Source organism: Canis aureus, chromosome 6, assembly GCF_053574225.1.
Source record: "Canis aureus isolate CA01 chromosome 6, VMU_Caureus_v.1.0, whole genome shotgun sequence".
Taxonomy (NCBI): Eukaryota; Metazoa; Chordata; class Mammalia; order Carnivora; family Canidae; genus Canis; species Canis aureus.
Window position 1 is genome coordinate 52,852,332 of NC_135616.1, and position 25,697 is coordinate 52,878,028.

At 37.3% G+C, this 25,697-nt stretch overlaps 1 pseudogene; it reads right to left on the bottom strand.

Moving 5' to 3' along the window:
• Window positions 1-6,779: 6,779 nt before the first annotated feature.
• On the bottom strand, window positions 6,780-12,446 carry LOC144316554 (actin-related protein 2/3 complex subunit 1A-like; annotated as a pseudogene).
• Between the last annotated feature and the right edge of the window lie 13,251 nt (window positions 12,447-25,697).

The window sequence follows — 25,697 nt, forward strand, 5'->3', positions numbered from 1 at the left end:
TGTATGATGTTTGGTGCATGTAAAAAGTTTAAAAAAAAAAAAAAAAGGACTGTGCCTGGCTTTAAGGCAGACACACAGACCACCTCCTTCTCTTGCTCAAAAGAGACTCAACAGATAATTTAAAACTCCAGCTTATTCATCATACAGAATACTATCCAATATGAATGGGCTAAGAGCAAATCACACTTGCTGGTATTATGCTATTCAAACAGAACAACAGGAGTTATTTGAAATATTCAGTGAGTGGTTGATTTGTCATTATTGCTTAATTGTTACTAGGTAATGCAAGAGTGATAACCTTTTAAAGGAAGCACTGCTACTCCTGAACAATACCCCCGCTCACTCCATAAACTTGGAGTCTTTGGCGGCGAATGTTAAATTTTAAGTTTCTTCTGCTCGACATAAATTCATTCAGCAGTCAATGCAGCAAGAAGTGATTGTGTATCCAAAATGGGCTGGGTGAAACCCAACGAAACCCAATGAAATACTTTCCATTTTATAGCTCAGCAATGATATTGAATCTGAATTCAATATCATATGTGGCATATGTCAGGGATTAAGAAAAATATTGAAAAATGATAGTGGGAAGTGATATGAACAGGGTGTGGAAAGAAGTCTAATTTGAGAGTGGACCTGATTTCCTTAGTCTTGAACTTGATATGCCTCAAATTCCCAACACTCCATAGTTCATACAACTAGATAGTCTTAATGAGGTCATGGAAGATGATGTGGAAGTGATATTAAATCTTTACAATGAGTCCTATGAGAGCAAGTGCTACTGCTGAAGAGAATTCAGAGTTTTCCAATGCAAAGAACTTTAAATGTGTTTAAAGAATACAGATATACTTCTGAAAAAGAAGTCCTAGAAATGGGAAGTGCAGTAGTGAATTGTTAAAGAAGATGCTGAAAGCACTGGCCTATAATGAAGTGAATTAGGCAGAAAGAAGAACTGGTACATCTTTAGAAAAACTCAGTTCTGTTTGGATTCACAGAAAGAAACAAGAATATTAACCCAGGAAGAGAAAGTTGAGGAAGAAACTATGCCTCTAAACAGCATGGCCTTTGTTGCAATTGTCACATTACTTTCTTAGAAAAAGTACTTCCTGCCACCTCAGAACTTTAGAACTAGAAGGAGTATTAGAGATCATCTACTTCAATTCAGTTATTATACAGTTGGAGGAACTGAGGGCCTAGAATTAGTAACTGACCCAAAGCTACCCAGCTGGTAACTGGTTAACCAGGACTAGAGCCCTTCCTTCAGACTTCTGGTTTAGACTTTTTTCCTCTGGTTTGGGATCAGAAGACTCTGGATCTAATGTTTGTTCCCATAACAACTAACTGTTATACAACAAAATGATTCTACGTGGTATCTTTGCTCAGCTTTCTCATCTGCCCTGTGTCATAGAATTATTAGTATAAAATGAAGATGTGGCATGTAGTATTCCTTGTAAAAGGCAAATAGCACTATTCAAAAATAAAGAATTCCAACCATATGGTATTTCCTGGGAGATCAAGGATGGGAATTAGCTTTGTATCTTTCCCACATCCTAACACACATTACATAAATAACAATGAAATACTTCCATTTTAATAAGATCAAAATAACTTAAGATTGTGTACAACAGGGAAGCCATTCATTTAGTAGGACTACTTCCAGGAGGCTATATTATATTTTCAAAATAAAAAAGTATGTCTTTCGGAAAAAAGCAATATCCTTCTGCAACATAGTCATGGATCTAGTAAGAATTTAGAGATATGGAGCTGGTTGGAAAAAAATAATTTAATTACATTTCCAAATGTCAGAACTCAACAAATAATTTCTAATTACTATTAAATTTATTTATTCCTTAGTTCCCATTTTTAATAGGGAAAACCTCCTCTGAAACTAACTTTTCCTATATTAACAAACAAAATAAATTTAATTTAAAATTTTATAGAGGACCACTCAGTTGGCTAATAATTCCATGACACCTACTTAAAAATACTACCAGTATTTTTGAACCAACTTATGTTAAATATTTCAGTTTAAACTTATAATGCAGTTTAAGCTTAGAATTTGAACTTTCTAACACTAGAATTACTCCATTGATATAACCTGACATTCCATTTACTACCTAGTTTTAAGTGGAAGAACATGTATCAGATATTTGAATTCATAAAATGTTGGCCTTTAAAACTTTATTATTTCTATTTGTCCCTGTATTTTCTTAAATATTTTTTTAAAGTTTTTATTTAAATTCCAGTTAGTTAATATACAATGTCATATTAGTTTCAGGTGTATGATACAGTGATTCAACAATTCCATACAACACCTGGTGCTCATCGTAGCAAGTTCACGCCTTAATCCCCATAACCTATTTTACTCATCCCCTCATCTACCTCCCCCTGGTAAACATTAGTTTATTTTCTACAGTTGAAGAGTCTGTTTCTTGATTTGCTTCCCCCCCTCCCTTTTTTTCTCTTTGCTTGTTTGTTTTGTTTGTTAAATTCCACACATGCGTGAAATCATATGGTATTTGTCTTTCTCTGAATATTTCACTTATCATAATATTCTCTAGCTCCATCCATGTTGTTGCAAATGGTGAGATTTCATTCTTTTTATGACTGAGTAATATTCCATTACATATACATATATCTCCCACATTTTCTTTATCTATTGATCAGTCGATGGACAGTTAGGTTGTTTCCATAATTTGACTTTTGTAGAGATAATGCTGCTTTAAATATCAGGGTGCATGTATCCCTTTGAATTAGTATTTTTGTATCCTTTGGGTAAATACCTAGTAGTGCAACTGCTGGATTATAGGGCAGCTCTATTTTTAACTTTTTGATGAAACTCCATACTATTTTCCAGCGTGGCCACTTTGCATTCCCACAAACAGTGCAAGATGAGGTGCACTAAGCCCCGGTGGCTCAGTGGTTTAGCGCCGCCCTCGGCCCCGGGGTGTGATCCTGGAGACCAGGATCGAGTCCCGCGCTGGGCTCCCTGCATAGAACCTGCTTCTCTCTCTCCCTCCCTCCCTCCCTCTTTGTCTGTCATAAATAAATAAATAAAATCTTAAAAAAAAAAAAAACAGTGCAAGATGATTCCCCTTTCTCCACATCCTCATTAGCACTTACTGTTTCTTGTGTTGTTGATTTTAGGCATTCTGACAGTTGTAACGTAATATCAATGATGTTGAGCATCTTTTCACATGTGTGTTGGCCATCTCTATGTCTTCTTTGGGAAGTTTTCTTAAATTTTGCTGTTAACTAGGATATCAAATTCTTTATGTTAACATTTATTTATTCTTTTGCATCTTTTCCAGAAGAAATGCATCATTTAGCATTTAAAATGACACCTTCTCTCATTTCAGAAATGGCTGAATTTCAATGGGTGTACTTTGTGAAATTCAACTAACTTTGTGCCAGTACTTTGAGGGGGGAAAAAAGGTCGAAATTGTCACATGTGATTTTACCTCTTAGCTTTAGAGTATAGCAATATTAATTATTTTCATCATCACAAATTTCCAGGACCAAATTCCATCAAGTGAACCGGTATTGTTGCTAAGGAAATAAGATACCTAAGAAAAATGAAGTGGTCCTCAAATTTGGTTGCCCTCACTAAAGAAATTCCAAGTAGTGTATTTTAATATACAGAGCTTTCACTGCCATCAAGACTCTCTTGGGTTCTTAAATTCCTGTCAACAGTTCTCTTTCTTCTTTTTTTTTTTTCTGTCAACAGTTTTCAATTTGCAGAGATAGAAAAGCACTCCCAGAGAATGATCACCATCCTCATATCTTGTGACACCAATGCCTTTCACATATGAAATCCGGTTTATCAAAATGTAGCCTTGGGTAGACTTTGCTAATCCAGCATAGATAGCAATATTTTTTTTAATTTTTATTTATTTATGATAGTCACAGAGAGAGAGAGAGAGAGGCAGAGACACAGGCAGAGGGAGAAGCAGGCTCCATGCACCGGGAGCCCGACGTGGGATTCGATCCTAGGTCTCCGGGATCGCGGCCCGGGCCAAAGGCAGGCGCCAAACCTCTGCGCCACCCAGGGATCCCAGATAGCAATATTTTAATGTCCATTGACAACTTCCTAACATTTTAAGTTTAAAAAAAACCTAAGCCTGTCCCTATTCTCCTTATTCACAGGAGAAATTCCAAAAGGAAAAAAAAAAAAAAAAAAACACACTCTACAAGATAAAAGAAGACATCTTGAGAGTTAGGCTTGAGCTAATTATTATAACAGGGAGTTGATTACCAATAGTCTTCAGGTTCTAAAAGGAAACCACAAGAATGGGAACATCGACAAGTGACCTGCATATTGTCCAAGGTGGTATGAGATATTTATCCAACATTCAGACAAGATAAATCAAGTAAATTAATTGGCTCCAAAAGTAATTCAATGACGATACAGAGAATGCTGTAAGAAGAGTCAAGTATCACTTCTGAAGGCTATATGCAGACTGCAGACCATAGGCTTTGGACTTAGATGGATCTGGGTTTGAACTCTGGCTCTACCACTTACTAGCTGATTGACCTTGCAGAAGACACTGACTATAATAGTAGGCTGCTATGGGATTGGGGGGCACATGAGAATGAATGCTTGACACAGTTTCTGACTCATAGCAAAATATTTTTTAAAAAGTGGCTTCTTGAAGGGATCAGAGATGTAACCAAAAAATTTTTACAAGAGAAGTCCCAATAGTTCATTTTTGCTTTTGTTTCTTTTGCCTTCGTGGATGTATCTTGCAAGAAGTTACTGTGGCCAAGTTCAAAAAGGGTGTTGCCCATGTTCTCCTCTAGGATTTTGATGGAATCTTGTCTCACATTTAGATCTTTCATCCATTTTGAGTTTATCTTTGTGTATGGTGCAAGAGAGTGGTCTCGTTTCATTCTTCTGCATGTGGATGTCCAATTTTCCCAGCACCATTTATTGAAGAGACTTTCTTCTAGTGCATAGCCTTTCCTCCTTTATCGAATATTAGGTGACCATAAAGTTGAGGGTCCACTTCTGGATTCTCTATTCTGTTCCATTGATCTATGTGTCTGTTTTTGTGCCAGTACCACACTATCTTGGTGACCACAGCTTTGTAGTACAACCTGAAATCTGGCATTGTGATGCCCCCAGCTATAGTTTTCTTTTTTAAAATTCCCCTGGCTATTTGGAGTCTTTTCTGATTCCACACAAATCTTAAAAATAATTTGTTCTAATAAGAGATTATGTTGGCTAAACATAAAAGAGCAACGTCCTATCATTGGAGGTGAAAGGGCCTCACAAATGCAGAAGATCCATATAAAGCTTCTAGTTTTCCAAGTAAAATGACTGATTACTGGTAACCATATGAAATTCAGGACTAGAATAAAAAGTAGATTTCACCAATAATAATAGGAGATGATTTGATAGGATAAAGGATACCTATATGTATTTTCATCAGACAATTGAAAACTTTACCATCTAGAGAAGGCAAGAAGAGCTGAAAGCACAATAGTCATCAGAATATAACTTGTTAGTGATTACTAATAGTTTGAAGATGTCTTCTAGGAATTCCTTCATTTGGCTGGAAAGTAGAAAATGACACAATAGTGTTTCCATTATCTTCTGAAATTGATTATTGCCCATCTCGTACTAAAACTGATTGTTCAAGAGCTAAAATACTAGATTATAATTTGAAAAATTCATATTTTTATCCTCAGAGAGGCTAAAAACATATCCTCTGCCTCAAAAATTTAGTTTTCATTTAATTTAACATTTGAGAAACAATGTTATTTCCATTTATCAGGGCAAGTTGCTATATAGTCTTGCATATCTAGAGAGGGGTAATAGAAGCAAAGTATGGAACATACATAGTTTATATAAAACATGTTCCATATTCTATTTTTCAATATCTAACAACAAATAAATAGAAAAGATTTTTCAAAAGCTACAGAAAAGGTTTCATATATAATCTTTGTGGCCTATGAAGAAACACATGGGCCATCCTCCCTCCTTCTCACTCATTGCGGTCTTCCTCTTTAACAGGCAGGGCATAAAATAATTTCCAGAGAAACATGAGATTTTTCTTTATCAAAGAGGGGCAGAGGTTATAAAAAGGTTGAGAAACACCTTTAGAAACCCACCAGCTGGAGAACTATTTAAACATCACTAGGGACAACATATTCTCCCCATGAGGCATGCTACAGGAAGGAGATGAATTGAAGCCTTTAATCACCTCTGTGGTAAATGAAGCCCAAAAAATCAGATTATAAACATTGGGATACTAGCTCAAGTGGTTCCACCAAAGATTTTATTGCAGTGACTGTGTCTGACCTTTGTTGCTATCTGTTCTCTTAGGAATAAATTTAAGTCAGAGGAACAAGATCCCTGAATGAGGATTCACTTCTTTACACACTGCCAATCTTACACTCATTTACAAAGGAAAATGGAAAAATAAATATTACTTTTACCATTGTAAATTTCATAGGAACTTAACATATTGCTTTTGAAAATGACCTTTCACTAAAGCGAGAGTTAGATACAATTTTTCTGTAAGAGCAAAATCATTTTTGCTTAGACTGAGTCTGATTGCCCTCTGCTGTGAAGTATTTAATTTCAGTACCTTCCATTCTGGGCATCACTGTGATTTCAGCCTGTTTTCAACCCTATGTCTTTAATGTAGCTCTTCATTAAGGTTAGATTTTTTAGTTGAATGATATTTTACACAAAAGAAAAACAAATCACCTCTCTGGGCAACACTGAGCAATTCAAGATGATTTGCATAGCACTGAACAACCATAGTTAGGGTGAGTTCTTTTTTTTTTTTTTCACATTCAGTATTTTTATTTAATTGTTTAGCAGACAATTTACATATTTCCCACCGTTTCCTTTAAGTTAGTGTGACAATTTTCCATAATAAACTACTTAAAGAGAAGCTTTGGTCAAGAATGGAATGAAATAGTAAAAACAAACAAACAAACAAACAAACAAAAACCCAAATCACTGCTGCTTTTAAAAAAACCAACACTGTCACCACTTATATTCAAACAAAAAAACACACAAACGATATTGGCGCCAAATGTGTCTTCAGTGTTTCCTTGCGGCTGGCTCTGCTCACCACCATGCATACGGTGGGGCTGTGTCAGCACATTTTGTCAGTTTGTCAGTCTGTCAGTTTGTCATGCTGGATCTGGGAGGCTCACTCAGCTTCACATTAACCGAAGGCCCTGGATGGAAGACTCTAAGGTCTTGAAATCCCAAATTGTCATGGCCCCATCGATGCCAGTAGTGCAAAATTTGCGACAGTCTTGCTTGTCCACCTCATAAATAGACACTTGAGTGATGCCGTTTTGGTGCAGCATCTCCGAGGCTGTGTTGCGGCCTTCGGTTGAGGCCCTCCGGTCCATGTTTCGGGAGCGCTCCACGGCAGACACGTTGCGCTGGATGCTCTGTTTCGGAATGTCTAGTTTGGAGAGAAGGTCAAGCAGCCACGGTCATCATAGTTAAAGAGCACTGGGCAGCAGTCATGGCCTGCCGCTACAACGCTGTTCTCCGAGACAAATGACACACTCAGGAGGGCTGCGACCTGCACGCTTTCTGAGGCATCAGCAACAGGTACAGTGCTGTCAGGGCTGACCCAGCCAGGCGGCTCCCGCTGGCAGAGAAGCCCACCCCATGCACCCAGCCACCAGGGCCACTGCCACCAAACTCTGACATCAGCTGACCCAAAGGCATCCTGCTGCCCCAGGGCGTACTGGCTGGCTTTGCATCCTCTTTCTTTCTCTTTCTTCTTTCTTTCTTTCTTTCTTTCTTTCTTTCTTTCTTTCTTTCTTTCTTTCTTTCTTTCTTTCTCTTTCTTTCTTTCTTTTCTTTCTTTATTCTTTCTTTCTTTCTTTCTTTCTTTCTTTCTTTCTTTCTTTCTTCTCTTTCTTTCTTTCTTTCTTTCTTTCTTTCTTTCTTTCTTTCTTTCTTCTTTCTTTATTTTAATGTAGGCAGAAAACACTCTGCATTTGAAATCACACGATCCTGCTGCCACAAACATTGTTTGCATGCCAATCCAAGCTAAGGACCGTGGAGCGAATAGGCTTTTTTTTTAAAAAAGATTTTATTTATTTATTAGAGAGAGAGAGAGAGAGAGGCAGAGACACGGGAGAGGCAGGCCCCATGCAGGGAGCCCGATGTGGGACTCGATCCTGGGACTCCAGGATCATGCCCTGGGCTGAAGGCAGGTGTTAAACCGCTGAGCCACCCAGGGATCCCCTACTTTTTACTTATTGTAATAGGTAGGCATAGCTCAGGAGTTCTGTGATTCTCCCAGTGATTAACTTATTTCGTATTGCATTAGTCATGCATTTTTTAAAGTGATCATTGAAATTGGCTAAATTGTCTTCCCTAAATGGAATCAGATTGGATTTTATGTTTTAGTTTCTTCAGCCCTCTGCCAGCCTCTACTCTCTAAATACGACAACCTAACTGTCATTTTCAACCCTTACTGTGCTTGATGGTCTGTTATAAAAATATAGTTGCTTGAACCCATCCTATAACCTACACTAGATCAGAATCCCCAGGAGTTCTAAGATGGGAACTAATTAGTTATCTAGACTCCAAGGAGTTCACAGCTCTACTTAGATTTTTATTTGAAAAAAAGAATCTTCTAGCATACATTTTAGATGAGGAAAAATTTACTTTTCAGTAAATCCCAGGACTCCAGGACCCCGCCCCCGGCCAAAGGCAGTGGTTAAGCCACCCAGGGATGCCCTGAATTGGCTTTTTAATGTGCTTGCTTACCCACCAGTCATTTTCAGACTCGAAGTAACAAACAGAAATGAGTCGTGCTCCACTTCCCACAGCAAATTTGTTCTCTAGCGGGGACCACTTGACAAAAGTCGCTGCACGATTAATTCTCAGGATCACCAGGGTTGGCTTCCAGACACCATCTTTCTGACTCCAGACATAGGCATTGCGGTCTGCCCCACAAGTGACGATGCGGTCACTCTTGGGAGCCCAGTCGATACCTGTGATGTGTCCGTTGTGCTCCTTGAGTTCATGAGCTTTTACCCACTGGCTCCCATTCTTCTTATAGATGTGGACTTCATTATTGGGGCTAAGAGCAATCTGGGTATGTTCCCTGTTCCAGGAATGACAGGTGATTGGCTCTAGTAAGAACTGATGCAGGGACATTATTCTTGGTATTTTCAAAGGATAGAAAGCTGGGATGGGGCAGTCCGGACCGGCTCGGAGCTGAGAAATCGCGGATCCTGGTCAGTCGACGTGAACAGGCTCCGGCGGGTGCGGGCAGAGGACCCAGGCCCAGAGGGAGCGGCTGACAGATCGGGTGAGTTCTGATATCATATCTGCTGCTGAGTTTCTGAAGTTTCAGGGAAGTTATTAATGACAGTTCATGATTATGAGTACATATTCATATTGTCAAAATCATCAGCTGATACTTGAAAAACTGCTGTGTTCACATTAAAGAGGAAATAAGCATGCTAGAGATGACTGAATTGTGCCAGTAGGAGGTTGTGGGTGACTGCTGTGTGGGTTATGACACTTTGGGTCTTGCTCAGGGACCAGTGATAATGCAGTAGAATAAGGATGGGCTCAAGGCCAAGTGGATAGTAAATAAAGAGCTCAGATCTCAGACAGAAGTGGAGGTTGTTTGTAGAGTTGTGTAAGAGAAATGCCTAAGCAGCTCAATAAATGTGTTACATCTCCTTACATGAAGGATACTTAAAGACAGTGTTTACTGGCTGAAGCTGCAGAACAGGGCCGCTGTGCAGATAAAGTGCTGACAAGACAGTTGAGCTCTTCCAGAGATGGACTACAATAAGGGTATAAAATGAGTCATGAAAGACATAGAGCTTTTTGGATCATCTGTAGCAGCTGAGTCGATCCTCCCCATCACGTCCAGATGGGCAACTCCAAACTCTTCTGCTGTATGCAGAAGTGTTATCTCAGTGGACAGCTTTGGACTAATGGACAACCATGTAAGGTGGCCTGAACTCCTGAGATGTTTCATGGGCTGTGGGCCCCTGACATCAAACTCAGAATACCTCTTTGAAAACCAACTGTCTAACCATGTGCAATTTGAATAAGCCATTGCATTTGTAAGACTGACCACTGGATGTTTTTGTCACTTCAGCACCTTCTGAGCTAAAACAGGTTGATATGAGCCAACTGACTGAACAAAGGGAATAGACATCAAATATTAGATGCTGTTGGTGATTGGATACAGATGAAGGAAGAAATTATGACATGGACCTATACCACTAGCACTACTCTTAAATGGAGGATTAATTTCAAAGGACTCACTGTAGTTAGCTTGGTGAAAGAAACAAAATCACAGTAGAATCTCCTAAGGCTTTAGTCAAGACTCAGTTATTTGCTTCAGAATAGTGAATGCAGAGAATCACTCTTGGGCCTAATGATGATTTCTACATTTTCTTTGGAACCTAATGAATCATTTCAGGCATTTGAGTCTCCATATAATATAAAAGGGACCTAAAATTTTAGGGATGAAACATTCTATATATTGGTTTGTTCTCAATTAATATGGGCTGGATACATTTTATAGTATTTTCAGGATTTTGGTGTCAACTTCTACGTCACTGATATACTAAGAGTAATATTTTATTTTCTCAATCCTTAAGATGTCTTGATTTCAAGAATGTAAGTTCTATTTAACAGTTGAATATCCATTATATACAACAGGCAATAATTGCATAGAGATGTCAGTTAACCTCAAAAGGGAGTGGAGCTACTCACTTAGGGTACAGTTTCTTATAAACAGATACATAGTTGTGCAAGGATAGAGGCAAAATTTGGTGTTAATATGCATTTTTCTTTCTGGTAGCTTCCATCAGACTAAAAATTGGCCAAGATCATTGTTTTGTAGTTCGAGTTATAGATTCTATTTCTACATAACATCAGATGCCTATCACTTCTGAGATAAGGGAATTTATAGTTCATGATAATTATATTTCAGAGAGAGAATACCTGATAGGATTTGAAGTAACTGTTCATGATTTTAGTCTGAAAAATGGTTTCTCTTGGAGTAACTGGAATAAATCTGCGACTTAGTGGATCTGATTTATTGCTTGGAAAAGGAAGGAGAAGGAGAGGGGAAAGTCTCAGAAAAAAATTTAAGGGTAAAAGAAAATCTTAAAATATTAATAAGCAATCAGAAATGTGAAACCATGAGTAGCAGAACATGATTCTTAACATAAATAATTGAAGTAAACTCAAATTCTAAACAAACCTAGAACTAACAATAGTTTTCAACTACTTTTTGCCAAAGCCAAACCTCTTAAGACACTAATTGGTCTATTTTAGACTAAAGTTAGGGAGACAGACAGACAAGTCATGGATATCAGATCACTTAGAATTCAAAATCACAGACTAGCCTCAATTTAGTAGCCATTTTTGAACAGCAGAACAGGTGATCTTAGTAGTGTAAGTCTAAAAATATTGTGAACAATCTAAAATAGTAGAGGCCAATATAATAAAATAAAAGTCATCAGAGCAATAAGGGGAATTGAATAAAGTTTTTACCAGAAATCACTATTTAGAGTATCAAGTATATTATTTGGGGCTCCCAGCATTGGAAAGGAGGGACTATCTTGTTGAATATTATAACCTTAGAGTCCATTACAGTAGACACTTGATAAATATTTGTTAAATGAATGGACTGTGAAGATTCCAGAAACTTGGCACCCTTAGGCCAACTAGTATTGGCATCCCTGCCATCACAAACCCCGTAGCACTTTTAAGTGTTTTGTCTCGGTTGTCAGATGAATCCACAGAACAGAGAGCTCTTAGCAATATTAAAAATGTGGGACTCTTTTTTTAGAACTGAGCACTAAAGGTAGCAATGACCTAGAGAGCAAAGGGTACAGACAGGGAGGAAAGGGTACAGACAGGGAGGACTTTGTAAATGAAGTATATACATCACATTTATTGGAACACCTAGACCAGCTTGTATCCAAACCATATCTGACTGGTAAAGGAGGTAGTAGTTTTTTCATTCTTATAAAGAACTGTAGTGGTCCCTATCATATATCAGCAATTCAAGCCTCCTGTGACTTAATAAATGCCTAAACATGGATTTTTCTTACATAGATATGCATGCTCAGTAAGGTGTGGCATGCATAAATCAGAATCCAATACAAAATTCTACTCACAAATGACAGATTTTCAACAGACTGACCTTAACCTTCAGTTAATAAAAGCACTTTTGTGTTCGAAATATACCTATTCATGATATGCAACTCATTTTATCTTGTTTCCATATGGATGGGACTGGCAATAGGGGAAACAATGACAATCTGTCTGGCCTGGAAATGTTCTAGCAACCCTCCCTCCCCTCCAATCTACCTCCTGCTCCCTTGCCCCCCAACCATGTGGCTCCAAGAGAAGGAGCAGCAGTTAGGAGGCTAATGGGGGTGATTGTTGTTGGCTGCATCTTCACATTTAGGCACATGTCTGTCGAGCAGTGGAAACAAAGATCTCTGCAGCCCTACTAGCCAGTGCAATGTTGCTTCTGTCTCCAGCATTCATTATCAAGACAACAGAAGGGCAAAACCTTCCATGCCTGTCCTCAATCCCTTCCCCCAGCTGAGCCTGGGATAGGCATTAAGTAAGGCCGCCTTTGCACCGAGCATTTCCCCCCTGGAACATGCTCTCACAAGCCCCCTTTGTTCCCTGCCCTCCGCCCCACTATATGCTACAGCAGCAGTCGCCCAGATGTTCTCTATCACAGGCTGAGCCGTGCCAGCAAACTTTGGCACGCATGAAAGTGCACTGAGTACTGGCCCTCCAGAAATACCTTATCCCCCCCTCTGATTTCTGCAAATATTTTTAAATGTTAATGGGTTCCACTCACCCACAACCTAGGGGGAGGTTACAGAACAGGGCTCTGTGTGTCCAGCAAATTAGCAGCCCGAGGATACTGCTTGGCGCCTGGGTTCTGTCCCACCCTCGGGCGTTGGCTGGGGTTCTCCAACCTTGAACTGTTGAGGCCAGTTTGCCAGCACATAGCTTTCTAGTGACAGATGTTAGATGGGCAGTTGGCAAGAAAGTTACTCCAAGCTACAAGAAAGAAAGGACCCTATCTTTCTCTGAAACTTGTGAAAGCAAGAGAGATCCTTTGAGCATCACTGAAATAAGATTTTGAAATTGGTATTTTTTCCTCTTACTTATCCTCTTTTTTTTTTCTTTCAGTTCAATACATAGGCACTAAACAATTTGATGTGTGCTCTGGTACTTTGGGTATCATGTATGTACCTTTTGAAGTACCTTAATGATAGAAAAGGATACATTAACAGAAGCCTCAGTGCAAATTTTAATAAAATGGAAATTTTGATCTTTCCTATACAGGTAGGAAGGTGATATATATTTGGAGGGAGAAGAAGAATAGAATATATTTGTCACAGGAGAGACTTATTTGTCTTACATTGTGACAGCTGTTTTAAGGTGCAGCTGGAGGCCTTTAAAAAGCCGTCTACACTGAAAAGATCATTGAAACCCACCCTGGAAGAGTCTTTGTTTTTAATCCTGTCCTGATAATCTCACTGGTCGCTCTGGAAAAAAACTACTTATAAGTTATCCACCTCTAGGCCCTTGTTTGTCCATAGCTAAAGCCCTCTTGTTGCCTACAAAGTCACACTGTGTGAGGCTGGTAGCCCACATGTCCTGTCTCTGCCCACGCTGGGGACTGGAGTAACTGACTCGCAGGTCTTCTGTCTCCTACATCCGAACTTTAGAGCATCACACTATATCTGTCATGATCCAAAGACTTCAGAATATGCCAGTTACACAATCAGTATTCTTGCTTGAGGTGAGATTTTATTCTACCACCTTCCAGTGAGGAGGAGCAGGGAATTAGGATCTCAGTGAGATCTGACTGCAGAGCAAATGCAGGGTTACACAATCCAGATAAATCTTGAGAATCTTGAGAAGTAAAATCATCTACCCACACATCAGTCTGGGCACTGAGAAAGGAAACCACACCTTACTGCCTACATTCATGTGATTTTTCTATTCCACTGTCTCTATTAACTTTTTTTTTTCTTACTTTTCCAAGACTGTCCTACCCAATCAAGAAAATGGTGTGAATGTTCATTACAGGAATTTCTCAAAAGACTCAACAATTCTTCATTGGAAAGTATTGACTGATAGGTGTGTCCTTGGAGTTTTTGAATCCCTTGTCTCAAAATCTTCCCCTTGACCTTTCTGCCAATCCTGGACTTCTTACCCAATTCTAATCAATTCCCCACAGCAAAAGATCAGATTTAAGCTAAACTTCCAATCCTCAATAAATTCTGACCTTACCTTTCCCCTTCTGTGAGTTGGTGCTTATTTCCCCACCACACCAAGCAATAAACTCAGCTCCATCTTACCAATGTTTGCATTGTGTATTTAGGGAGCCAGCTCTTAAAACTCTTTTGTTTAACTACAACCTGAGATGGAACTAATATTTTGAGATTTTGAGTTTTAGACTTAAAACTAGGGGAGGCGGCATGATTTTTTCAATTCTCTCTTCTTCCTATCAAAATTCTTCTTCTTGACTATTTAAAGCATTCTGAGATCATTTAAAAACTGAAATTAAGAAGAATTTACATTATAAGTTAATTCTAAAATGAAAGTTAAATAATTTCAAGAAGTAAAACTTTACTTAATAAGCTAAAAATATAGGCAGGGACCATGTCTTCAATCTTCAAATTTAAGTGATGATAAATTAAGTAATTTGCTACAAACTGAAATACTTCTAAATGTTTGTGTCAATGTCAAATTACTTGGATTTTTCTGATATGGGAAAATCTAGCATACAGAATTTTCCTGTTGTCAGTCCCTGAAAGTGTGACTTGCTCTGGATCTATACGGATATTCCAACATAGGAGACACCTGAATAACAGGCAAGAGTATAACCAAGATAGAAGCACAAATAAAATTTTACTAAATTTGTTTTCAAGCAGCAACCAAACAAAGCACAGTTATAAATGCCTGATATGAGTGTCTCACCAAAGAATATGATTTTAACTATACAGACCACAGAAACCTCTAGATGAGAGGTATGCTGGGTCAAAGGAAATAACTATAGAATAATCATTGCCTTATTTACAAGTAACTTAAAAAAAAAGTACAAATCCAGTAGAGATCTGAAGTACAACAGTGTTTCTAAAGCTAAGTCAGTAAACTCTAGCTATAAGTCTGCAAAAACTCTGCCTTTTCTTTAAAAGAGGTCTGCAAGTTTGAGGTTTGAATACCACTGCTATATACTCTAAATCCTTACTTAAGCCAATATAAAGAAGACAAGATTTCTGATTCAAGAAAGCAGCTAAATATAATTGTTCATCTATTCTACCTCCACCAAATTGAAGAAAGCATTAAAGTCTAAATAAATCCACAGTAAACCTAAAATTTCAAGAAGTATATGATCAGTGTCCATGAACAGAAAGAATTTTCTGGTAGATGAAATCAGATTGACTGCAAATCTCAAAGGACACACACATGCACACACACATCTTAATTCCATACAAATGAAGGAGACAATTTCCTGAAAATCTGAGTTTACCTACTAGAATCATAGATTAAATCTGTGAATCAGAGACAACAGGGGCCAAGAGGAATGGACGCTGAATGGGCAGCAGAATAGCTGAACCCACCTCCACAGACAGAGCCATTTTGGTGTTGCCCTAAGCAGAAAGCACAAATACTGGTCTCCCATAAAAATGGGAGTTCTAATCCAGCATGGAGAGAATGGACTGTGGGGGAAGTATGTGCCCCTCACTACTGTAAGGGTTAGGAGATCTCATAGAAGAAAACAAGTACCTCCTACACCCAAGCCTGTCAAAACCTCTCCTTTGCAGAACCAACAGAGTCAGGGTTCCTATACTAATTAGCAAGGGACAAGTATCATTCCCTAGGCTGATGAACTGTGCTCCAGCAATCAAAGTGATCAGCCTAGCCTGGGGTTTTTAGTGTCTTTTGTGCCACGTGAACTTCTTTGTCTAATGAAACCCATGGAGCCCTTCTCAGAATAATGTTTTGAAATGTATGATATTTTTAAAATTTATAGAATTATAAAGGAAACCAATTACATCAAAATGAAAGTATAAAATGTATTTTTTAAAAGATTTATTTATTTATTCATGAGAGACACAGAGAGAGGCAGAGACACAGGCAGAGGGAGAAGCAGGCTCTCTGCAGGAGCCCAATGCAGGACCTGATCCCAGAACTCCGGGATCATGCCCTGAGCCTACTGCAGACACTCAACTGCTGAGCCACCCAGGCATCCCTCAAAATATTTTTTTAAATTATAATATAAAAATATACTTGCTTCTTTATTAGTACATAAAATGACAAGATCTAGCAGTAGGCCAAACACTATTAAAATTTTGAAGCAGCAATGATTATCATCCATGCTTACAAACTAATGTGATATGGAAATGTCTGTGATACTGCTAATACTCCTATAGTTTTTGCCTACATTCATAATTGAAGGAATTGCTAAATTTCATTTTTAAGCAAGTGAAATAAGATCATTTTCCCCCATATAAATGCATGAACATCCTGAATTCTATCCTTATTGCTCTATGGTCTTCAAGTTAACAATCTTTGATGGTTGACTCATCTTTAGATATATATAGGCAACCAAATATCAACTACATGAGGTCAACCAAATGTTTCAAAAAGCACAATATTCAACAAAACACTAATTCCTGAGGAATAAAAATATAGAAAATGGAAAGAATCAATTTGTAACTACAGGTAGTTTCAAAAGGAAAAGATAGTAAATAAAAAAAAAAACTTTCAAAACAGCATGCAGTGAAAAAGAAACAGAGTTTTTTGGAAATCATCAAGATTATTGAAGTATGGGCTGGACTGCAGAATGAATGAGACTTCAGATTAAAATAGTGAGAGGGAGGGGTAAGCAGAAAAATCCTATCAGAATTCAGTGAGAAGAAAAAAGAGATTAAAAAGATGAGGGGGGGACCGGGTGGCTCAGTGGTTGAGTCTCTGCCTTTGGCTCAGGTCCCTGGATCCTGAGATCAAGTTCCACATTGGGCTTCCTACAGGGAGCCTGCTTCTCCCTCTGCCTATGTCTCTGCTTCTCTCTATGTGTCTCTCATGAATAAATAAATAAAATCTTTAAATATATATATTAAATATACTTTATACATATATATTTTATACATATATATTTTATATTTATATATAAAGTTAGAGAAAAGATGAGATATGTTTATCTAAAAGTTCTGCCATCCATCTGGTAGGCATTCAAGAAAGAAAATAAAAAAGAGAAGGAAAAAATCAAATAAGTAGCAAAAACAAGAGCAGAAGCAAAGTTTCTGCCAGATGAAGTCTCTTCATATTGAAAGAACCCATCAGCAGTAGTGCAAGCAATAACATCTAGACATTAAGTAGGAAGTTGTAATAGACTATTAAAGAGATAGGGTATAACCAAGTGGACAGAAGAATTAAAACAGCATCAGACCTCTCACCTACAATAGATGCTAGAAGATAACAGAACAATACTCTAGCAAGAGACAATTAGAATTTACATACAAAATTAAACTATACTTTAAAAACTAGAGGAGATTTAAAAAATTTTAAAAATTAAAACCAAGGCAAATTATAGTATGCAAAGTCTGAGCTGAACACCTATATATAGCCTTTCTGAAAAAATACGAAATAATGTGCCATAACAAAATAAAAACTGAATTCAAGAAAGATGATATAAGAAAAAAGTTGTAAGCAAAGATAAAGCCTGCAGTTAAGTTTGAATAGGAATTGATAATTGACTCTAAAATTAACTCAATTGCTAAGAAATTTTATTCCTGAGGAATCAGAAAAACCAGGAATCAAAAACATAATGATAAGAGAATATGCAAATACACCCAATCAATCAAAAGGATTCCAAAAGATCTAAAAATATAAATTGATGGTGTGGTCTTAAAAAAGTATGCTAAACGATGTGACGTTCTGGGAGATGGAGGAGATTCATAGATTCTGATTAACTCTGGATGTTAATAGTAAAGTTGTTATCACTATGTGATTATAAATGCATAAAAATATTTTTAAATTGGCATAACATGAACACCCCATATTATTTCCCTCCTCTGCTTTGGTCCAAAAAATTTCAGACCCAAAATTGTGATGCAGCTCTTGAAAATATGACTTTGAAACATTGTTTTCGTGTCCTATCCTCATTCTTGGCTCCATTTTGTTTTTCCTATTATTATGTTCTTAATTTAGATTTCCTTACTTCTTTAAAAAATTCATACATACATGACATATATATATATATTTGCACATGTGTATAGGTACATATTCACATATATATGTTGAATTTAAGGTGATATATATGTGAATAAGGAGGGATAGAAAGTATATACATTTACAGTTTGATAAATGATTTCAATTAACTAAAGGCAAGGGTACATATGATTTTGCCACATTACTATTTAATATCCATCTTATTAATGTAATCCAAAGATTACCTAGCTCAGAACTGTCCTAACCTTAAGATGGTTTTCAAACTGCCTACTCTCTGAAAATCAATGATAGCTTCACTATATCTCTTAACCACATAGGTGGAAATAACCTTATGTAAATTAAATTACTTCAAAGATGAACATTCAAAGCGATCAGCTAACTAGGGTAATGAGTAGGTTTCTTTCAAAGCAAAAGCAACATATGAGTTGTGTGTGTTGACTGAGAGCACAAACCTGTGAGGCAGACTGCCTGGACTAATCCCAGTTAGCAGGTGTGGCAAACTTGGACAAGTGACTGCAACACTTTGTGTTCAGTTTTCTTATCTGTAAAATGGGGGGTGGGTGGGTGTGGATAAGAAGAATCTCTCAGAATAGAGACTACCGCAACAAGCATTAGCTATAATTATTTTAATAAAATATTTCCCTAGAAGACATATTTCCCAGAACTATATTAGCATTCTATCATACAAATGATGATAATTTTGAACAATTCAGCTCAAAACTCATTCAGAGCAGAACATCAGATTCTTTATGAATAACAACATAAAAAATTATTTTTGACTTTTTGTGTTTCCTTTTATTTTGTCAGACCACATATTTAGATATACAGTACTATAGCTACTAAAGTGTATAACTAGGAATAGGACAGACAGAGAAAAACGAGAGATAGTTTCCAAGTAGTTATGTACCTAACTCTGAAACTTAAACAGAATTAGCATGGCAAATTCCTCATTGCTACCTACTGAGGTTTATAGATTCTTAATCAGTGAATGTACTCAAGCCTTGAAGTAACTACAAACCTGACCAACTTTGATTGCATTTCAGTAAACTATGCAGATTCCTGACTCCCAGAAACTGTGACATAAGTTTTATTTTAAACCACTAATTTTGAGGTAATTTGTCACCAAGTAATAGAATAATACAGATTAGATCTGCTAAGGCCAAAGGTATATATCCTATTACCCCACACTTAAGCCATCAAAAGTGCAAATATAGATATTCACAAAAGATCTAAACAAGAGCGTCCATGGCAGCACAGTGAAAATTTCTCAAATGTCTACTATATTAAATGACCACCAAACATAATGGATAAGTAAATTCTGATGTATTCACAGAATAGAAAATTACACAGAATTGAAAATGGCCAATAATACCACCAAACACAACAACATGTTTCACAGAGGCTGAGTACTCAAGAGAACCTAATGTATCATTTAATTTATATAAAATACTCTTTTCTCAAAATGCTCCCTCTGAAAAATGACTAAATCCTGTTGAAACCTTCCCAGGTAGTCTATACCCACAGTAACCATATTAGTCCATCTTACCCAGGTAAGCCAATTTTTCCCATTAACTTAGGCTTTTATAACTGATGGCTTCCATGCTGCATGTTTAGAAAATATAAAGGAATTCATCATGCAGGCTGTCATCAATTGCTAAGAGATGATTTACACATGTCTTCTTACCTCCACATTTCATATTTACACTATTAGGAACCATCAAATCAAGGTGGTTCTTGATTCGTGTTTTTTTTTTTTTTTTTCCTGGAGAGCCTTTGCTAAAAATTACCAGCTCATCACTACCTCTTGTCCAAAACAATCAGCCTTTGTACAGTTCCAAACTTAACGATGCAGCTTTTACAATGCAAAAAGCTGGTATAAGATACCCTGATTTACATGTATAGAAGAAATATGCTGTGTAAAAAAAAATGTATTTCTATCTGAAATATCATATTTGTGAATATAACTTTCTATTCTGGTTTAAAAATCTGAAAACAAATCTTTTCAGATGCAACGGTAACTATTGTAGTAATGATGTGATTTGATTCCATATACTAAATTAACTTGGAAATATTGATACATGATGTAAGTACTCTTCAAAATTCAGTCTGTTTTATTCAAAGAAGCTTAAATTCAGAATATTTTATTTTGTTCTGGAAATTTTATAAAGGGGTTTTGCCAAAAGCATTAAATATTTGATTCTACTTGTTAAGATTTGCAGGAACTGCTTTAAATTTATTATAAAAAATAACAGCAACAGCAACACATTTTCCCCTTTCATTAAGGTAGTGAAAAAACGAACTTTAAGAGCTTTTCCATAAAAATGCTCTAAAATATTCCATTAAAATTAAAAGGCAACTGCCATTTCACACGTGGTCAGATTTAACTATTCAAAGTTATTTTAAGTATATCAGCCCCCAAAGACCAAACTACCTGAGAGTCCAGCTGTGTTCAAAGATCTCCAGAACCCAGCCTCCAAAGTCGGATAGGGCTGATACAAAGATTTGTTAGATCTGAGAAGGAAAGGATAGTCCTGGATTCCATGTAGTAGTCTATCCCCTAAAAATCCTCACTTGATTAGTGGTTCCTTAATGAAACAATAACCCTGCAGTGGTCAGGCAAAAATCTACACTAGAACATGTTTAGAACAAAAGCCCGGGATCCCTGGGTGGCGCAGCGGTTTGGCACCTGCCTTTGGCCCAGGGCGCGATTCTGGAGACCCGGGATCGAATCCCACATCGGGCTCCCGGTGCATGGAGCCTGCTTCTCCCTCTGCCTGCGTCTCTGCTTCTCTCTCTCTCCTCTCTGTGTATTCTCATAAATAAATAAAATCTTAAAAAAAAAAAAAGCCCAATCTGATATGAGCATGTGACCAGTGCCCCCTTCCACTCCACACCCCCATCAGAAATGGTGAATTGAGAATCTTAATAGCAAGCAATCTTCCAGGGTTGTGAGAAATAATGGCACTTCGGTTGAAATCTTAAGCTTTCATGATTATAAAAAGTATCTTTAAAATGCTACAGTAATATGCATATTTGTCGTTAAATACTATACTCCTTCTGGTATGGTTCTCCTTGCACAGTTTTGTTTTATAGCAATATTTATGCATTTTAAATACGGTTCAAACATTAGTTTGCCACAGAGATATGTAGTTTCCTGCATGAGTAATTTATGTATTTCGTAGGGTGGTCCATTATACATATGTTTAATTAGCCTTATATTGTTAAATACTTGTTTAAATGTCCCAAATATCAAGAAATAAGAGTACCCTGTTTTTTCCACAAATTTTATTGACTTTTGCACTTCAACCTTAACAATCTTTCACCCGGTATCCTTGTTAGGGTCTCCCAAAACCCCAACAAACTTTGGCGTAACTTACTTTTATACCATAGTACCAGATGCTTATGTCTTTGGAATTTCATTTTTTTGGTGTAAAAGAAAGTTATCTCCAAAAAAGTGAACTAATGAGTACAAGATAAAAAAAGCTATGGACACAGTGGTACCTGGGTGGCTCAGTCAGTTAAGTGTCTGCTTCTCCTTAGGTTGTGATCTCCAGTTCCTGGGATCCAGCTCCCTCATTGGGCTCCCTGCTGAGAGGGGAGGCTGCTTCTCCCTCTCTCTCTGTGCCCTCACTCTCTTTCAAGTAAATAAATAAATAAATAAATCTTTAAAAAAAAACGACAACAACTATGGACACAAACGATACAGTAACTACATTTAAAGGCCAATAGACTTGTCAGTAAGTGTTAACATCTAACTTCCTCAACCAGTATTAGAAATAGGATATGAGGGTGGGAGTGTTTTCGTTTGGTTTGTTTGTTTAGCATTAAATGAAAAGTATAGGGCTTGAAACCATCCATACTTAGGGTATAATTCTGACTCTCTCATTTACTCATTTGTTTGACCCTGAGAAAGTTACTCGACTTCAAGTGACTTCTAGATTTCATCAGATTTCTTTTCAGATTCATCAAAAAATGAGAAAACAAAATTAATGAACACTCTTTTAGTGATCTTATTTATGTACAAATATGGTATTAATACTGAGAAAAGCTAGAACAACAGTAACTTTCAGATTAGGCCTTAACTTTTCCTCAAAATATCCCTGTTAAGACCATCTCAGCCTTTGCCCTAAAATGATTTCTTATTGTCAAGTATGGCTATATGTCATTTATTATGTCAAGTATAGAAAGTGAAGGATTTCTTCAACTTCCCATACACATCACCACTTGCTTTTCAGGGCACTGGATTCTCTTTCACCTGAATCAAGGAAGGGGCAATTTCCTGTCTACTTGCCTACATATTTATTGTGAGCCTAACTCCATTTGTTGGAAAGCCGCCATACATTTATGAGAGCTTAAGGGACATTGGGTGGTTATCATCTTTCTGTTGCCCCTCCCACCACAGCAAATGCCATGGCAAGGTTGCTGCACCTGGACACTGCATTCCCTGCAGAGTCCTTGTTACCAAAATTGTAGAATACTTGGACAAAGTTCAGAGAAGAGTTACTAAAAGGATTAAGTGACTGAGGGGAGCAATTTATAAGGAACTCAGAAATGTTTGGTTAAGTGGTAATTACCTTAAAAAGATGTGGCTCTGACATTAAGTTTGAGTTTCAAGCCATGCTTGTCAAAAAGGCCTCTTTTCAGGCCTCCACATTGAGAAATACTCTACAGAAGGGGGAGAGTCTCCCTCTCGCTAGGCCCTGTGACCACTACACAGGCTGCTTGAGTGGTATTCACATGCCAGTGCAGTGACCTCTACACATAAGCATGGAAGGCAATACTACAAAGCAGAGAGCTCATTTAAGAAGGCCAAAATTCTTACAAGAAAGTCTTCTCAGGAATCAGGGAGAACAAGCTTGGGTTGTGAAGAACTGATTCCTCCAACCCAGTAAAGCACTTAGCCACACCCTATCACCAATCTCCACTTGATGGATGGCACTATCTAATAAGAGCCACTGATTGAGTCCTACTGTGCAAGCATGTCCAAAATACACTGCCTGAAATTTCTTTAAGAATGACAGTTCCTACTTGGCCACAGAGGAAAACTAAGAACACCTGTAACAATTAAGGAGGCTAAAAGAGATAATTCCTAATAGCAGTGTTGCCCAAAATGTTTTCCAGGTGATACTACTTTGTGTTACACACATTTAAAAAGAAAAGAGCTGAACACTGGGATAAATGAAGTCAATCTTTGCGCATTGTTGTGTGTGTCTTTAAACAGTAGTATCTCTCAGAGCCATTTGTATACTGAAGTCTATTGTAGCTTATTAAGAGGGAGGGGGGTTGTGTATACACTATTCCCCAAATTCAAATTGGGCTTGGAATGGTTTACTCCTGAAGAACAGATTTGTCATGTTCACAACCACTTCCATTATGCCTTTTATAATGCTGCACTCAGGAAACGAATAATAAAATGTGTGGACTAACCTAGGCTATAACCCAGGTTCTAAATCTCATCGACTCCTCTTTCTACCACACTGATATTCCAGTTACTCTTCACTTACAAGATCTTTTCATCCTCTATGAATGAAATGAAATGTTTCATTTTAGTAGAAGCATTGACTTGAAGCTACTAAAGGTCTTCCACTTGCTTGAGGCATCCAAATAAGTGTGTGTTTATATATTTTTTTCTTATGGGGGCCCCACAAAACTATAGCCTTCATGTCCTGCAAAACTTGCTGCTACCATATAATATGAAATGGCCCAATGGGATTACACTAAAGTTAGAAGTTGTGATTGAGACAGTTGAACTTAAATTACTAATTATATGACAGGCTAAAATGCACTTTGGATTATTCTGAGGTCACCCTTGAGAGAGAGATATTCATCCTCCTTTGTGGCTAAAATGTACATCTAAATAAGAACTAAGTCTAGATGCATTCTTTCTATACTCTTCATAATTACATGAACTTTAACCATCTCACTTCTTAGCATTCCTCTTAAGACATTTATCATATTGGGGCTGCCTGGGTGGCTCAACGGTTTAGAGCCGCCTTTGGCCCAGGGCATGATTCTAGAGACTCAGGGTTGAGTCCCACATGGGACTCCCTGCATGGGGCCTGCTTCTCCCTCTGCCTGTATCTCTGCCTCTCTCTCTCTCTCTCTCTCTCTCTCTCTGTTTCTCATGAATAAATAAATAAAATCTTAAAAAAAAGACATTTATCATATTGACTATTTGGTTAAATAAGCACCTTACCCAATAGTCTTACAACCACTCTCCCATCTCTCAATATTTTCAGACTATAAATAGCCACTGGGAAATCATCACATTGTAAATACTACCACAATTGGAATCCCTTCTGACAACCATCTGAAGTTTCTGCATCAATTTTTTTCCATGAGTGGGGGCTATCATAGTTAAACTTGAATCTACACTACTGCAATTTGGCATTCTATTTCAGTTCTTTAAAAGCTTCATTTATATTGATCTTGTCTTTTGGAATTTCTTGTAGGCTGCCTCAGATAAAATAATTTCCAGCCTAATCTTTGTCTTGTCTGATATCTAGTTTGACGTTATGCTTTTCAAATCAAAAAACAAACAAACAAAAAACCCCCACAAAATCAAATCTTATTTAACCCAAAACAAAAACTTTATTAAGAATATTAAATCAGTAATATACACAGACTGGCCTTGGTAATTCATTTTTGCCATGACTGAGAAGCCAATGTTAAGCTTTGACTATTGATACTCAAAACTTGGCAAATTTCTTCCAGACTATTTATAATTTAACAAGATATGCTAACCACCACACACACACACAAAAATCACTGTCCAACCACTTTGTGTCTTAGACCAAATAAAGGCTTTACCCTCTCATTTTTCAAGTAATTATAAAACTAGGACTGAGTATAAAAGACAAACATTTTACCTTCCTGTGTTTCCTTCCCATCATCTTTCTGAGTTGGTTACTATGAAAATATGCTAAGCCCAAAATAGCAGTTGTATAGTGCCAGGTTGGCCTCAGTCATTTCCAAGCCAAAAGGGAATTGACAGACACCCCCTTTACAAGTCTAGTGTTTGTAAATATCCAATGAAATGACTTCATTCGGTCAATTATTTCTGGAGAAAGCTGGCAGAATAACGTAGTAATTAAACTGCGGACTGATGGAAACTGTTAAATAGGAGAGCTATTTTGCCCAGCAATTCACGTTAATGCATTTGCATTTTTTAAAAAAATATCTGAACACTAGGGCAATTAAAAGAGACTGTCTCTTCATTGAGAAGCATATTTAAAATTCCAGTGAATATGGCAAATTGAAAAGGAGAAACTCAGTTTTCCAGTATCATCTTAGAATCAATGATTTATTTTAAGCATGATGAGTTGTGAAATCAAAGCACAACTGTATTCAAATATAAGTTGAAAAGACATCCTAAAATCAGAACATCATGTACTCAAGACTCGTTTGCCTGTGTGCTAGGTATTCATTTCATAGTGAATATGCTGTCTGTAGC